A 14,165-nucleotide genomic window follows, 5' to 3' on the forward strand; every position below is an offset into this window, starting at 1 on the left:
TTTCCCATTTAGCACCAACCGATAGCATGGAGGTCTCCAGTTGGAAGGGATCAAGGAGCTTTCCTTCCTCATGTATGTGGATTAAAGGTAGTGGGGGGGAAATAGAGGCAAAATAGTGGGGTGATGGTCAAACTCAGAGGGCCGGTTGACTTTCACTCTTTGGGCTGGAAAAAAAGAGCCCATTTCATAGGGCCAGACAGCACAGAGTCTCCTGGAAAGAGTTGGATTGCTGGGGCTGAGTAGCAGTTATTTAAACAGCCAGTAGTTACTTAAGTTCCCAGTGATCTGGTTGCCACCCATTGATGGCTTTTCCACTTGCATGCATTCTCAAGCTCTGGTTCTCAGAAAAGAGAATTCAAGAGTAATTATATGTTAGATATACCTGGCTTCACAGTAGGGTGTGATCGAACCTGTGAACTGCACCTTAATCCATTTAACCTCCTTTTTCTCTTGGTTGCATGAAATCACGCTCACTAGCAGAGCCTTTTAAACTATTCCCTTTTATCCTCTCACCTTACTATCCTCAAACTCTAGTAATCCTCCTTTCAATCGCCTTCCTCTTTGAACTGTGCCTCTCACTACCTTAAAAGGGAATATTTACTCCACACTCAATCTTTCAGAATTACTCTTGAGCAAATACAAGTTTAGACTCTCTATAGCACAGCTATTATAAGATATTAATGAGAAAGCTTTAATGGGATCCAGTAGAGAAATCCATTGAAATACATACTGGAGATATTTTATTTTATTTTCCACATTGGAGATATTTTAACCCGGGTGGTTTAAGTCTGTCTTTGAATCTCTCTGTGTAACAATCCTTTACGTATAGAATCCAGCTCACTTATAACTCCAAGAAACTGAGATTTTTGTTACCAAGTACCACTGGTGGGCTTATTGTCCTAGGTGTGATTTTTAAAAAATTGTTTCTTAGAAGAAGGAAGGAAGCACACTTATACCTGTAGAAACCTGAGTCTAAAGTTGACTCCTGGAGTAATTCTAGTCCTAGGACATGAAGAAAAGCCTTATAGAAAAATGCGATGGTAGGGAAGAAGTTTCATAATCTGGGTAGTGCTTTAGATAAGAGCCATGACTGAAACAAGGTTTAGAGGCTCCCTCCCCTTCTCTGTTAAACAATTTGTTTCGTATTTTGTTTTCCAGTTTGGTACTGTACTCCCCTAAAGTGAATGTATAACCTTCTTAGATTCTTCAGAAAACAATTTTGTGATGGAGATAGGCATGCAGAAATGTTACCGGAGAGAATTCAAAGCAATAGCACCTATGGGGAAGTGAGGGTCATAGGATTAGGCAGAGGGAGTTGAACTGTGATGTAGTTGTACAGAGGCTTCAGCCTAATCCCTCAGGGAGAGCTGGACTGAGACATTCCTTCAGAGTTGTTCTGAAATGTTTCAAGAGGCTCTTAGGGGCATAAATGGGGAAGAGATTCAACTGTGAGCCCTCATCAGGCAGCACCCCTAACATCCACAGAAATGTTCCTTGGACTTTATAGAGGAGATCAGGATAAGGCAACTTGGTGTCTGCTTAGTCCGTCCCTGTGCTGCTGGGATCCACTTGCATTACATGATCATTTCTCCCTATTTAAGAACAGTCCCTCCATATTAGAAGTTTAGTGAGACATATTAGAAGTTTAGTGAGACAAAACACATTGCTTGTCACAGTAGATGGTCTTGGGACTGTAACTGACAGTCAACATTATTGCCTATTTTTAGATTTTTTAGTTGATTCTTAGGCATCACCCCTACTGCCCAGGCGTCTTATCTGGTAGGACTGCTCCAAGTTGTCGTTTCTGAGTGGTCTGCCCTGATCACCATGCTTTTCTTAGGTTGTAGCTGCTATACTTGTTTACCTACTTTCAAAGCAGGGTGGAGAAAAAGCATGAAATGCCCATGCATTTCTGAGGCCAGTTCTTTTTCCAGACTAAGTGGATGGTCAGATCCTCCCCCGACCCAAGGCTATGTCAGTGAAATGGCTTTCTCTCCCTGCTGTCATTCAGAACTACCCCTAATCTTGTACTTAGATACTGAGACATTCCACTTATTAATCAAGCTTAGCTTTTTTTGCTTCTTCCATCAGTTAGTCATAAGGAATCCCCTATGCAGTCACAGGTGTGAGTTGAAGGAGAGGAATCAGAGGCAGATTACATGAGAGTCCAAGTATCTTGCTCCTATAATTTACTTTTATCTTCTAGTCATGCCTGTGTCAATCCCAGATAAATAATTTTCATTTTAATTATGAATTATTGCTGGGTTCATCCAACTCTATAATTTACTGGGTCTGATGGAACCCAGATCATGCTTAACAGTTCTGGCCAAATGGTCACTTTTCCATTTTAGGTCTGATAATGTCCCAGAGCTATTCTTTGTATGGTATACAATTCTGTTCTGTTCTGTAGATGGCATGACTTTAGTCTGGAGCTCTAGGAGAAAACTTAATGATTCTCCTCCTAGGGCTTGTCATAAATACAGTGTTTTTTACACCATAAATAACTCTAATGTCTTGGGTTCTGTGGAATTGTATGTCCCAAATTGTTTGCACCGTAGCCTGGGCTAATTACAGGGCTCTTACCTGCCCTGTGTCCCACTGAAAGGTTGCCATCTTCCATGTCACCAGGTAAACAGAGAAAGGATTCTCAAGTATGGAATATTCTGCCTTCAGAACTCAAAGTGACCTACCACATACAGTGCTTCCTTCTTAATGATGGAAGGGATGAGATGAAATATTTTGCATTTTATGTTGGATTGGGTATACTAGCATGATCAGACCACTAGACCTAAAATACTTTTCTGATATTCTGGGCCCATGAACCTTTGTAGGATTTATGTTCTGCTTTCTGTAGCACTTACATTTTACCAAAGACTTCAATATATTGGTCACTTCTTACATACAATTAACATGATTTCATTAATATAGTAGACCAGTGTGATAATCTGTGGAATGTCCAGGTGATTTAGATCACTTCAGATTATGTTTTGATGGAGAATGGAAGAACTAATAAAGGCCTGGGACAAGATTGCAGATCTTGCGAATACATCCTGGTTCTGGTCTTCCTTCTTGATAGACGGGAATAGTATATTCCTCAGATCAATTCCATATACCATGTTTCTGAGATTGTGTTAATCTGCTTTCATTTAGATACCACTTATAGCACAGCTACTGTAATTGAGTATTCTACTTAAATGAGTTTGTAGCAGGCCTCCAATATCATTTTTTTAGAGGCCACACTGGCAAGTTAAATAAAGGTATTATGGGGACCACTCCCCTTGCTGCCTTTAGGTTCTTACAGGATGTCACTAAGTTGTGTGTGTGTGTGTATGTGTGTATTTTAATGACTGGAGTGAGAGGAAAGTAGTTTCTGAGGTCTTCCCTTGACTTCTCCATGACAATATATCTGAATCCTTCAGATTAAAAAGAAAATAAAAAAGAAAGTAATGTGGGGATAATGCCATCTGCCAAGTTCATTCCAATTATTCACTCAGGGAACTGAGAAATGACCACTGAGGACGGGAATGAGGTCAGTGGACTCAGTAAATTGCTGTGAGTTGGAATTAATTCAGGACTCTACTTCTTATTTAGTTCCCATATTGCCCCCATTTTCATATTTCAGTACCCCATTATGATATTTCTGGTCTCAGGTATTAAAGTCAGCTAAGAGTATCTATTGAATGGGCCTTGGAATGACTGAGTGAATGCTTACCCAAATAAATAGCCATACGTCCTTTGAGAAGGGACTGGGGATGCCATAGTGATTCAGGTATCTTCTACTTTGGGCCTTAACCCCTCCTTCAGTCAGTGTATTCTAGGTCTGAAAACTGGTTCATATGCAAAAACTGGATGAGGAATCATGGCTTTTTATCAGGCTAACTGCCCTCAGTTTCTTGCTTATCAATAGTTAGTTTCTTTTAAGTCTTCAAGTAGAACCCTTGTTGACTGTGCATGCATCTTGCCCCTAGGAATGCCTTGTTCTACTAACCATATCCCTAGCTCTGTCTGGTTCAGTCCTTCTTGGCTACTACTCTGTCCTTGCTGCTTGCTATGATAATTGTACTCATCTTGATTCTGATGGTTATGCACTGGCTGTTGGCCTCAATTATTTAATATCCTATAATCCAATGGTTCCCAAACTCTGCTGTGTGTTAGAATCACCTGGTAAGCTTTTAAAATTGCTGATGCCTTATTTTAAACTATATTGATTAAATCACAATGTCTGGGGTGGGACCCAGGCATCAATAATTGTTAAAGATTCTCCTGAGCAGTAATAGAAATTCCTGCTGTAATGGAACCTAATTGTATAACAGCATCTCCTACAACAGTGAACTTATCAAGATGCTGGTGTCCTTCCTACAAACACTGTGATACAGTGAAGGTATTGTGAGGATGTGAGGAGACAACAGGATTTGGCAGAAGTTGAACTAAGACACAATTGAAAGAAAGGCTTCGGCTCTTCCCACTGCAAGCTTTGGAGCTAAGCTAGACCTTTAGGATTGGCTTCAATTGATGTAAGGTCAGAGTTTATACCTTCACATTGGCCAGTCTTTAGAATTAGGACATCCCAGAGAGAGGCACTTTCCTTGGGCAGCAGGCCATTCTGGGGTGGGTTTCACCTGACAACATTCCTCAACTGGAGGAAGGAGTAAGCCAAGTCAGTGGGGATCTGCCAGTACATCTTGGTCATAGTTTGAGCTGTTAAATAGATTGATCAAGTAGCAAGTGACTTTTAAGCCTAAAGAACCTTAGAAACCATCTAGTATTATCTCTTTTATTCTGTACCTTCTTAATTATGGACACATCCAGAGCAAATGCAGGATTCTTGATTTATAATCTAAGACTCTTTGTTTTTTTACCTCTCATGCTTATGTTATATGCAGGGATGTTGTATACCATGAATACAGGGAAGTAAGGGGGAAATTACAATCATTGTCCAATGTTCCATTGAAACAAATATGTAAAGATATTTTAGTTTTGGCCATTGCCAGACAATGGACGAGCTTCTAACTTAAGCAATGGACATGTTTCTAAAACATTTAAACAAGGATCACATCCTGAAACAGCCATCTCTTATGTCCAAAGAGTTGCTGTCTCTCCTAAGGGAATCCTAAGTAAAACAAACAAATACTGGATGTTTTTAGTATGTATCAGTTTTATTCCAGGGACAGAATCCCAGGCATTCAGGACTCATTCATTTTCTCTATTCTATTCTCCTCCTCTCTTCCTCCTCCTTTCTGGAAAATATCTCCTTCTACATTCTTGATTTTTGTTTTTTCAATTTGTGTTCCAGTTTGAAATTCTACCACATTGAAATGTGTTTGAAGTATTTCAATAGTATTCTAAAACGGAAAATACTCACTGGAATGACAATTTTAGCAGTCCTTTCTTACTGCGAATTAAAGATGTGGATAGTTATTCTTTTGTTTTTCTTTTTTAGATTTTATTTATTTATTTGACAGAAAGAGATCACAAGTAGGCAGAGAGGCAGGCAGAGAGCAAGGAGGAAGCAGGCTCCCTGCTGAGCAGAGAGCCCAATGTGGGGCTCGATCCCAGGACCCTGGGACCATGACCTGAGCCGAAGGCAGAGGCTTGAACCCACTGAGCCACCCAGGTGCCCCTGGATAGTTATTCTTGACTTGGCTGAGGCCGATAGCATTGAAAGAATTGGATCTTGAGTAAGGGAAGAAAAAGACCTGCACTTTGGCAGAAGTTGGAACCTAAGAAGACAGATGGCCCATGGGAAATTCCAGGCTGTGGTGGCTATGGAATATTAGGACCATGATGTCTAAACTTTAATTTTAAGTTTCCTATCTTTTTCCTCAGTTATATTCAACCCTCAATAAAAGATGTACAGTAGACTTGTGTAGGGGTTCTTTGGGAAAGGCCAGTGGAAGGACAACAGTCATGGGAGATGAGTCAGGAGAATAGAAGCTCCTCAGAAGTTCTTTTAAAAATGTTGAAGTACTGGCCTTCTGATAGCAAGTGTTATAAGGGCTTGAACCATTTTGTTTGGGGAATTAAAGGAAATTGTAGTCCTGGGAGGCTGGAAGACTTGGAAATAAATTATTCTTATAAATTTTATTTTCATGTATTGAGTTGTCAGCATTAAAAAGTTGCACTTTGAGGGACACCTGGGTGGCTCAGTGGGTTAAAGCCTCTGCCTTTGGCTCGGGTCATGATTCCAGGATCATGGAATCGAGCCCCACATCGGGCTCTCTGCCCTGCAGGGAGCCTGCTTCCTCCTCTCTCTCTGCCTGCCTCTCTGCCTGCTTGTGATCTCTCTCTGTCAAATAAATTTAAAAAAAAAAAGTTGCACTTTGAGTATATAGTCCATGTTTCCCCATTAATTTCCTTGGTACCTCCTCTCTAGAAGAGATTTTTCTGACTTCTGTAGCTTCTAAAATCCAAGCTGTATGGATTATTTCTCTGCAGTGAGCTTGGGGATAGGGGTTTGCTTGGCATTTGTGTGTCCCTACCACTATATAGTGGGAGGACCCAGTGAGGTCCGATGTGTCTATGTATTCAATTCTACAATCAGCACTTCATGCTGTCCAGGTATGTTGTGCTGGGAGGCAGCCCAAACTAGTGGTAAACAGACAACCCAAGTCCCTTATAACCTGAGTCCACTTATAAACTGCAATCCTGGGCAAGTTGCCTAACATGTCTGTGCTTCAAAGTGTCCTTGTCTATAAAAGCAGGATCATAATAACCCTGCAGTTTAGAGTTGTGAAGGTTAGATGAGTAACAAACGAAAACATTTAAAAGAATATCTGATATATAGTAAATATCAGCTTATACTATTATCACAAAATAGAAGTTTTATGGAAATAATTGCCGAATGAGAGCAATTGACAAATTCTGAGAATTAATTTCTGTGTCAATGAAAACTAAGCCTGTGCATATAGGTACATCCACAGATACATCAACTAGATTGAGAGATCCCTGATCCTGGGAATTGTACCTTCCCCCAGCTCTTCTTACAGGACCCGTTCTGCTGTGCACAGACTACCACTGCACAATGATGAAAGTAGCTCAACTCCAGCCAATTTGGTTTTATCTTGTGGAATGTGTAGAAAAATTACATTATTTATCAAGATCTAGAACTCCAAAGTATGAAGGAGAATAATGTCATCCATAGATAGTAAGAGGGCCACATTTTTAATTACTATATTTGTATTTGTGGGAAACATGTGCCAGTAGGCCAAATTCAGGACAATCAAAACTTGAGGGAACATAGAGTATAAAGGTATGGACATGGCAAATAGATCTGCATTGAAATTACTATTCTGTTTACTAATTCAGTGTCTTTGTGCATATCCAGCCAGTTATCTCCTCATTCAGAAGTGATTTACAAGCAACTTACAGAATAGTATTGAAAAGAAGAAGTTAAGGTCAAAGACAAAGGACAAATTGGGAAAGATAGTCATGAATAGATGACACACAAAGAACTAATACTGACAAATAGTACTCTAACAAATTAATTACAGAATGGACAACCAAAAGGGGAAAATAGGCAAAGGACATATATATAATCAATTAAAGAAGAAATAACATGAAATGATAGCCAATCTCAATAATAACTGAAGAAATGCAAATTAATGCAAAAATTAAATTTGAATTTTCCTTACTAAATTAGCACTGAATTAAAAAAGTAAGAAAAACTAATGTCATTCCCACTTATACTATGGGTGGGAATAAAATTTGTTGAAACTTTTCTGAAATATTTGGCAATATTTATCAAAAGCTTGAAAATGTGCATAACATTTGACCCAGGAATCCCACTCCTAAAAATTAATTCTAAAGAAATAACAGGACTAAGATGCAAAGTAAATTACACCGGAATGTTCATTGCAGCATTGTTTACTTAAATATTGTAAATAATAAATGCACATCACTGGGAGAGTGAATGAATAAATTATGGTGTGTTCATGCAAATTTTAAAATCATGGTATATATATTTGATGTAGCAAGAAGGCCATACTGTGTTACTATGTTTAATGAAAAATTATTAGTTTAGAAGCTGTATGTACACTTCTGTCCAAATTTTTCTACATGTGCCCATGCATTAAAAAATGAAACAAATATAGTGCTTCTGTTACTAATGCTTATTTTTTAGTAATAACATTATGGGTAATTTTTTTGTTTTGTTTTGTTTTGTTTTGTTTTTTTGCTTAAATTGAATTTTTGTAAGAAGCATGGATTACTTTACTAATCAGAAAAGGTAAAACTATTTTTATGTTGATAAATAAAGCCAAAAAAAAAGGCAACTAATAACCCAACACTTTAATAAATAAAACTTCACATTACTGACTTATTTAAAGTCCACAACATCGACAATTAACCATAAGCTGAGTCTTGTTTTTGAATACCTCAAGCTGGTCAGGATGCTCCAGTCTAGAAGGAAGTCACCTTTCCTTTGAGCCACTCTGAACTCTTCAATGAAGAATCTGCTTCTCAATTATACAGAAACACTTTCTCGATCTGTTTTCTATTATCCTTCCCTTCTGCCATATTTTTTCTCTGTGCTTCCTAAAGTGGAGAATAATCCACCAAAAAACAACAATTTCATGTCCATGATAAGGTTGTGTGTGACTCAGCTCATTCAAATAAAACAGGGTGGGGGAAAGAGAATATTTAAAACTAAAATGAGTACAGTCTTCCTCTTGCTGGAATTTTAATCCTCTCAGCAGGGCAGCAGTACACAGACTTGCTGGAGTCTAGTGGCATTTGACCTAATTTGGTGGGAGTCCTGAGCTCAGGGATCCAAGATACTGAGAAATGCTGCCCAGGCCTTGTGTGTCTTATTTATGGGGTCTACAAATGAGAGAGCAGTGTGCTCTAAACATAGATTTGGAAACTGTATACTGAATTTTTAAATACTTAGCTGAGGTGATTATCATTTTATTTATTTGAAAAGTAAGAAAGACTCTTAGCATTTTACAACTCAGAAGTCCTCAATACACTGGATTTATAGCTGAGTAGTTTGTAGAGAAGGAAAAGCTGACACTAAAGGAATAAATTCAGTAGGTTTTAGGAGAACTATTTAGTGCAGACAGTATTATTGATTATTTAATTTTTCAAGGTGATGCCTTATCTGTGCCATGAAAGAATTTAATAAAGGGAAGCCTTAAAATAGCATGGCTTTAAAAAATGTAGTTTCGATTTTATTCATGTTTCTAGGATATTGATTATTAGCTATGTGCTAAAAAGAATTTTATCTTCATGAAAATATGAATTTTATATACAACACACCTTTGCCAGCATTTATGTAAAAATGTTCTGTAGCTAGTGTCAATTGTATATATCTGTGTAAACTTACATCAATTTTTAGTTAGAAATAGTAAAAGAATTAGCTGAATTCCAATTATTTTTAATGTAGCCATGCTCTCTAATGCACGAATTTCTTTAAAATAAAGAAAGAGAAAAAAGAAAGAATGAAATCAAGCATTTCATTAAATCCTGCAGGATAGAAAACATTTGCCAGTTTAAATATGAATAATAACATCTGTAGTTATTTGGAATATAAGAGAAATGCTAAACACTGCTTCCAAGAAAACCTTGAGTAGTACTACTACTCAGACACAAAACTATTCTTTAACTAAACCCTGTGCCAGTTAGTGCAACAGATTTGGAACGCAGTTTGCTTGCATTTAACTTAAAAATAGTGTGTGAGCCAAATTTATTATTCCCATCTTATTATCAATATTTGCTCTTAAGAAGTTTTTTCCATATTTGTTGAATTGAGATAGGTCAATAGATAGAAATTTCTTTTGTATATTCTATACATTTTTAAAACTTTATTTTTTCCCACATCATGGATTAATTATGGCTACAAAACTTTAAGTTAAAACAAATTTGTTTTCTAAAATTTTACTAGTTCATGAGATATATAAATTTGAAAGACATTTTCCCCCTATATTTAAAATGTATGGCAACCTTGTACAGCTTTTTTGATTTCTACACTGACCTCTAATCTTCTGGGATTTGTTTATTTATGGCAAATGAAACTTCCTTGCTTAGAAGATAGAAGTTCATAGTGATTTGTGAAGAATACATGTAGGTTTCTAGATCATGTCACAGGGATATCTTAGTGGATATAGATAACTTAAATTTTTGTAAAGACCAATAGAAAAGGAAAAAGGAAGGAAAGATTGTGTAGGAGAGAATATTTTGGACTTTCCTGACACATAATTCTTAAATGATTAATAATATCTGATAAGTTCCAAATATAGCATGACTTATTTATTCCGTGATTCAGTACACGTTTCCATTAATTATGCAATCCACAGGATGTTTTTCTTTTGCCTTTTCCTTATTTGTGTATTACTGTCAGAAATTTTATTAAGATAGCCTGAAGGTGAGGTTAACAATAAAGTGTTTTCTCTAAGTCTACTGACTTTGTCTCAATAGGACACCTCCATTTTTGAATTGTATATATCAAGGTTATGGTTTTGCAAACTGGGCAAAATGTCTATCCTGATCTTTGCACTAACTTTTAGAAACCCCATCTCTTAAAATGTAATTACTCTGGGTGAGTCCATGTGCTAATTGATTGGGCAAAATGGGAAAAACTTGGAGTGAGCATAGGGAAGATCAGTGCCATTTATTTTCAAAATGTATTTACAGCCTGGAAGATAGGCACATTTCCAAGCCACCAGGCAGAAATTATTGGACAGCACCTCTATGACTGGTAACTTCTTTTGTGGGTCCATCATGAGGTAAGGTAGAAGCTTAGCTTACTGTTGTTTGCCCTCCTCAAATCTTGGGAAAATCTACTCTGCATACAAAGCAAATGCAAAGTTTTTTCCTAGATAATTACAAAGCAGTAGTATGCAATGGTTCCCTCAATAAATATACTTTTCTAGGTTTAAGTTTTCTTTTTTTTAAAATTTCTTTTCAGCGTAACAGTATTCATTTTTTTTGCACCACACCCAGTGCTCCATGCAATACGCATCCTCCCTAGTACCCACCACCTGGTTCCCCAACCTCCCACCCCCCTGCCCCTTCAAGACCTTCAGGTTGTTTTTCAGAGTCCATAGTCTCTCATGGTTCACCTCTCCTTCCAATTTCCCTCAACTCCCTTCTCCTCTCTATCTCCCCATGTCCTCCATGTTATTTGTTATGCTCCACAAATAAGTGAAACCGTGTGATAATTGACTCTCTCTGCTTGACTTATTTCACTCAGCATAATCTCTTCTAGTCCCGTCCATGTTGCTACAAAAGTTGGGTATTCATATACCTTGTGGTATATGGACCACATTCGTCCGTTGAAGGGCATCTTGGTTCTTTCCACAGTTTGGCGACCATGGCCATTGCTGCTATAAACATTGGGGTACAGATGGCCCTTCTTTTCACTACATCTGTATCTTTAGGGTAAATACCCAGTAGGGCAATTGCAGGGTCATAGGGAAGCTCTATTTTTAATTTCTTGAGGAATCTCCACACTGTTCTCCAAAGTGGCTGCACCAACTTGCATTCCCACCAACAGTGGGAACAGAGGGTTCCCCTTTCTCCACATCCTCTCCAACACACGTTGTTTCCTGTCTTGCTAATTTTGGTCATTCTAACTGGTGTAAGGTGGTATCTCAGTGTTGTTTTAATTTGAATCTCCCTGATGTCTAGTGATGAACATTTTTTCATGTGTCTGATAGCCATTTGTATGTCTTCATTGGAGAAGTGTCTGTTCATATCTTCTGCCCATTTTTTGATATGATTATCTGCTTTGTGTGTGTTGAGTTTGAGGAGTTCTTTATAGATCCTGGATATCAACCTTTTGTCTGTACTGTCATTTGCAAATATCTTCTCCCATTCCATGGGTTGCCTCTTTGTTTTGTTGACTGTTTCCTTTGCTGTGCAGAAGCTTTTGATCTTGATGAAGTCCCAAAAGTTCATTTTCGCTTTTGTTTCCTTTGCCTTTGGAGACATATCTTGAAAGAAGTTACTGTGGCTGATATTAAAGAGGTTACTGCCTATGTTCTCCTCTAGGATTCTGATGGATTCCTGTCTCACATTGAGGTCTTTTATCCATTTCGAGTTTATCTTTGTGTACGGTGTAAGAGAATGGTCGAGTTTCATTCTTCTACATATAGCTGTCCAGTTTTCCCAGCACCATTTATAGAAGAGACTGCCTTTTTTCCACTGTATATTTTTTCCTGTTTTGTCGAAGATTATTTGACCATAGAGTTGGGGGTCCATATCTGGGCTCTCTACTCTGTTCCACTGGTGTATGTGTCTCTTTTTATGCCAGTACCACGTTGTCTTGGTGATTACAGCTTTGTAGTAAAGCTTGCAATCAGGTAACGTGATGCCGCCAGTTTTGGATGCTAAGATTCTCAACAAAACCTAGCAAACAGGATACAATAGCACATTAAAAAGATTATCCATCATGACCAGGTGGGATTCATCCCTGGGTTACAAAGATGGTTCAATATTCCCAAGTCAATCAATGTGATAGAACAAATCAATATGAGAAGAGAGAAGAACTACATGGTCCTCTCAATTGATGCAGAAAAGGCATTTGACAAAATCCAGCATCCGTTCCTCATTAAAACAAAGTATAGGGATAGAGGGAGCATTCCTGAACTCCATAAAATGTATCTATGAAAGACCCACAGCAAATATCATCCTCAATGGGAAAAAGCTTGCAGCCTTCCCGTTGAGATCAGGAACACGACAAGGATGCCCACTCTCACCACTCTTGTTCAACATAGTATTAAAGTCCTAGCAACAGCAGTCAGACAACAAAGAGAAATAAAAGGTATCCAAATTGGCAAGGAAGAAGTCAAACTCTCTCTCTTTGCAGATGACATGATTCTTTATATGGAAAACCCCAAAGACTCCACCCCCAAACTACTAGAACTCATAGAGCAATTCAGTAACGTGGCAGGATACAAAGTCAATGTACAGAAATCAGTGGCTTTCTTATACACTAACAATGAAAATACAGAAAGGGAAATTAGAGAATCGATTCTATTTAGTATAGCACCAAGAACCATAAGATACCTGGGAATAAACCTAACCAATGAGGTAAAGGATCTCAAGGAACTACAGAACACTCATGAAAGAAATTGAAGAAGACACAAAAAGATGGAAGACCATTCCATGCTCTTGAATCGGAAGAAAAAACATTGTTAAAATGTCTATACTGCCTAGAGCAATCTATACTTTTAATGCCATTCTGATCAAAATTCCACCAGTATTTTTCAAAGAGCTGGAGCAAATAATCCTAAAATTTGTATGGAATCAGAAGAGACCCCGAATTGCTAAGGAAATGTTGAAAAACAAAAACAAAACTGGCGGCATCTTTTTTTTTTTAAGATTTTTATTTATTTATTTGACAGACAGAGATCACAAGTAGGCAGAGAGGCAGGCAGAGAGAGAGAGAGAGAGGAGGAAGCAGGCTCCTCGTGGAGCAGAGAGCCCAATGTGGGGCTCGATCCCAGCACTCTGCGATCATGACCTGAGACGAAGGCAGAGGCTTGAACCCACTGAGCCACCTAGGCGCCCCTTAAGTTTTCTTTCTGAGTAAGTAAGGATCTGATGAAACTGTCTAGTTTGTATCTCTCTAGGTCCTTTATTTCAGACAATAAACGTCTATTAGATATCTACTGTATATAAGACAGCATAGGAAGATTTAAAGAGAATTAAACTATGGTCTCTGTCCTAGAAAGAAACCATAATCTAGACAGGGAGATAAGAGACAGTGTGACAGGGGTCCGTAAACCACTCCCAGATTTAATGTTTTGTTAGGAAGATTCACAGGACACGATATATAATCATAATAGCAGTGGTTTATTACAGGACAGAAATACTACAGAAAAATAGCAAAAGGAAAAGACACAGAGGACAAAGTCAAGAGGTAACCAGGATTAAGCTCCCAAGAGTTCACTCTTGTGAAATCACCCAGGACATGCTAAATTCCTCCAGTAATGAATTGTGACAACATCTCTACCAGGAAAGTTTATTAGAAACTCAGGGCACAAGATTTTCACTGGGGATTAGTGAAGTAGGGACCATCTGCCTAGCACCTACCAAAAATTCCAGACTTCAGAAGGAAATCAGGTGTTCAGCATAACTTTAGTGTTTACAAAGTTTTGTTATGGAGAATCATTCTTTGTGTAAGGAATGGTGGAAACACTCTTGAATTCCAAGTTCCCAGATGC

The sequence above is a fragment of the Meles meles genome, chromosome 9 (genome assembly GCF_922984935.1).
Source record: "Meles meles chromosome 9, mMelMel3.1 paternal haplotype, whole genome shotgun sequence".
In the NCBI taxonomy this organism is placed as follows: Eukaryota; Metazoa; Chordata; class Mammalia; order Carnivora; family Mustelidae; genus Meles; species Meles meles.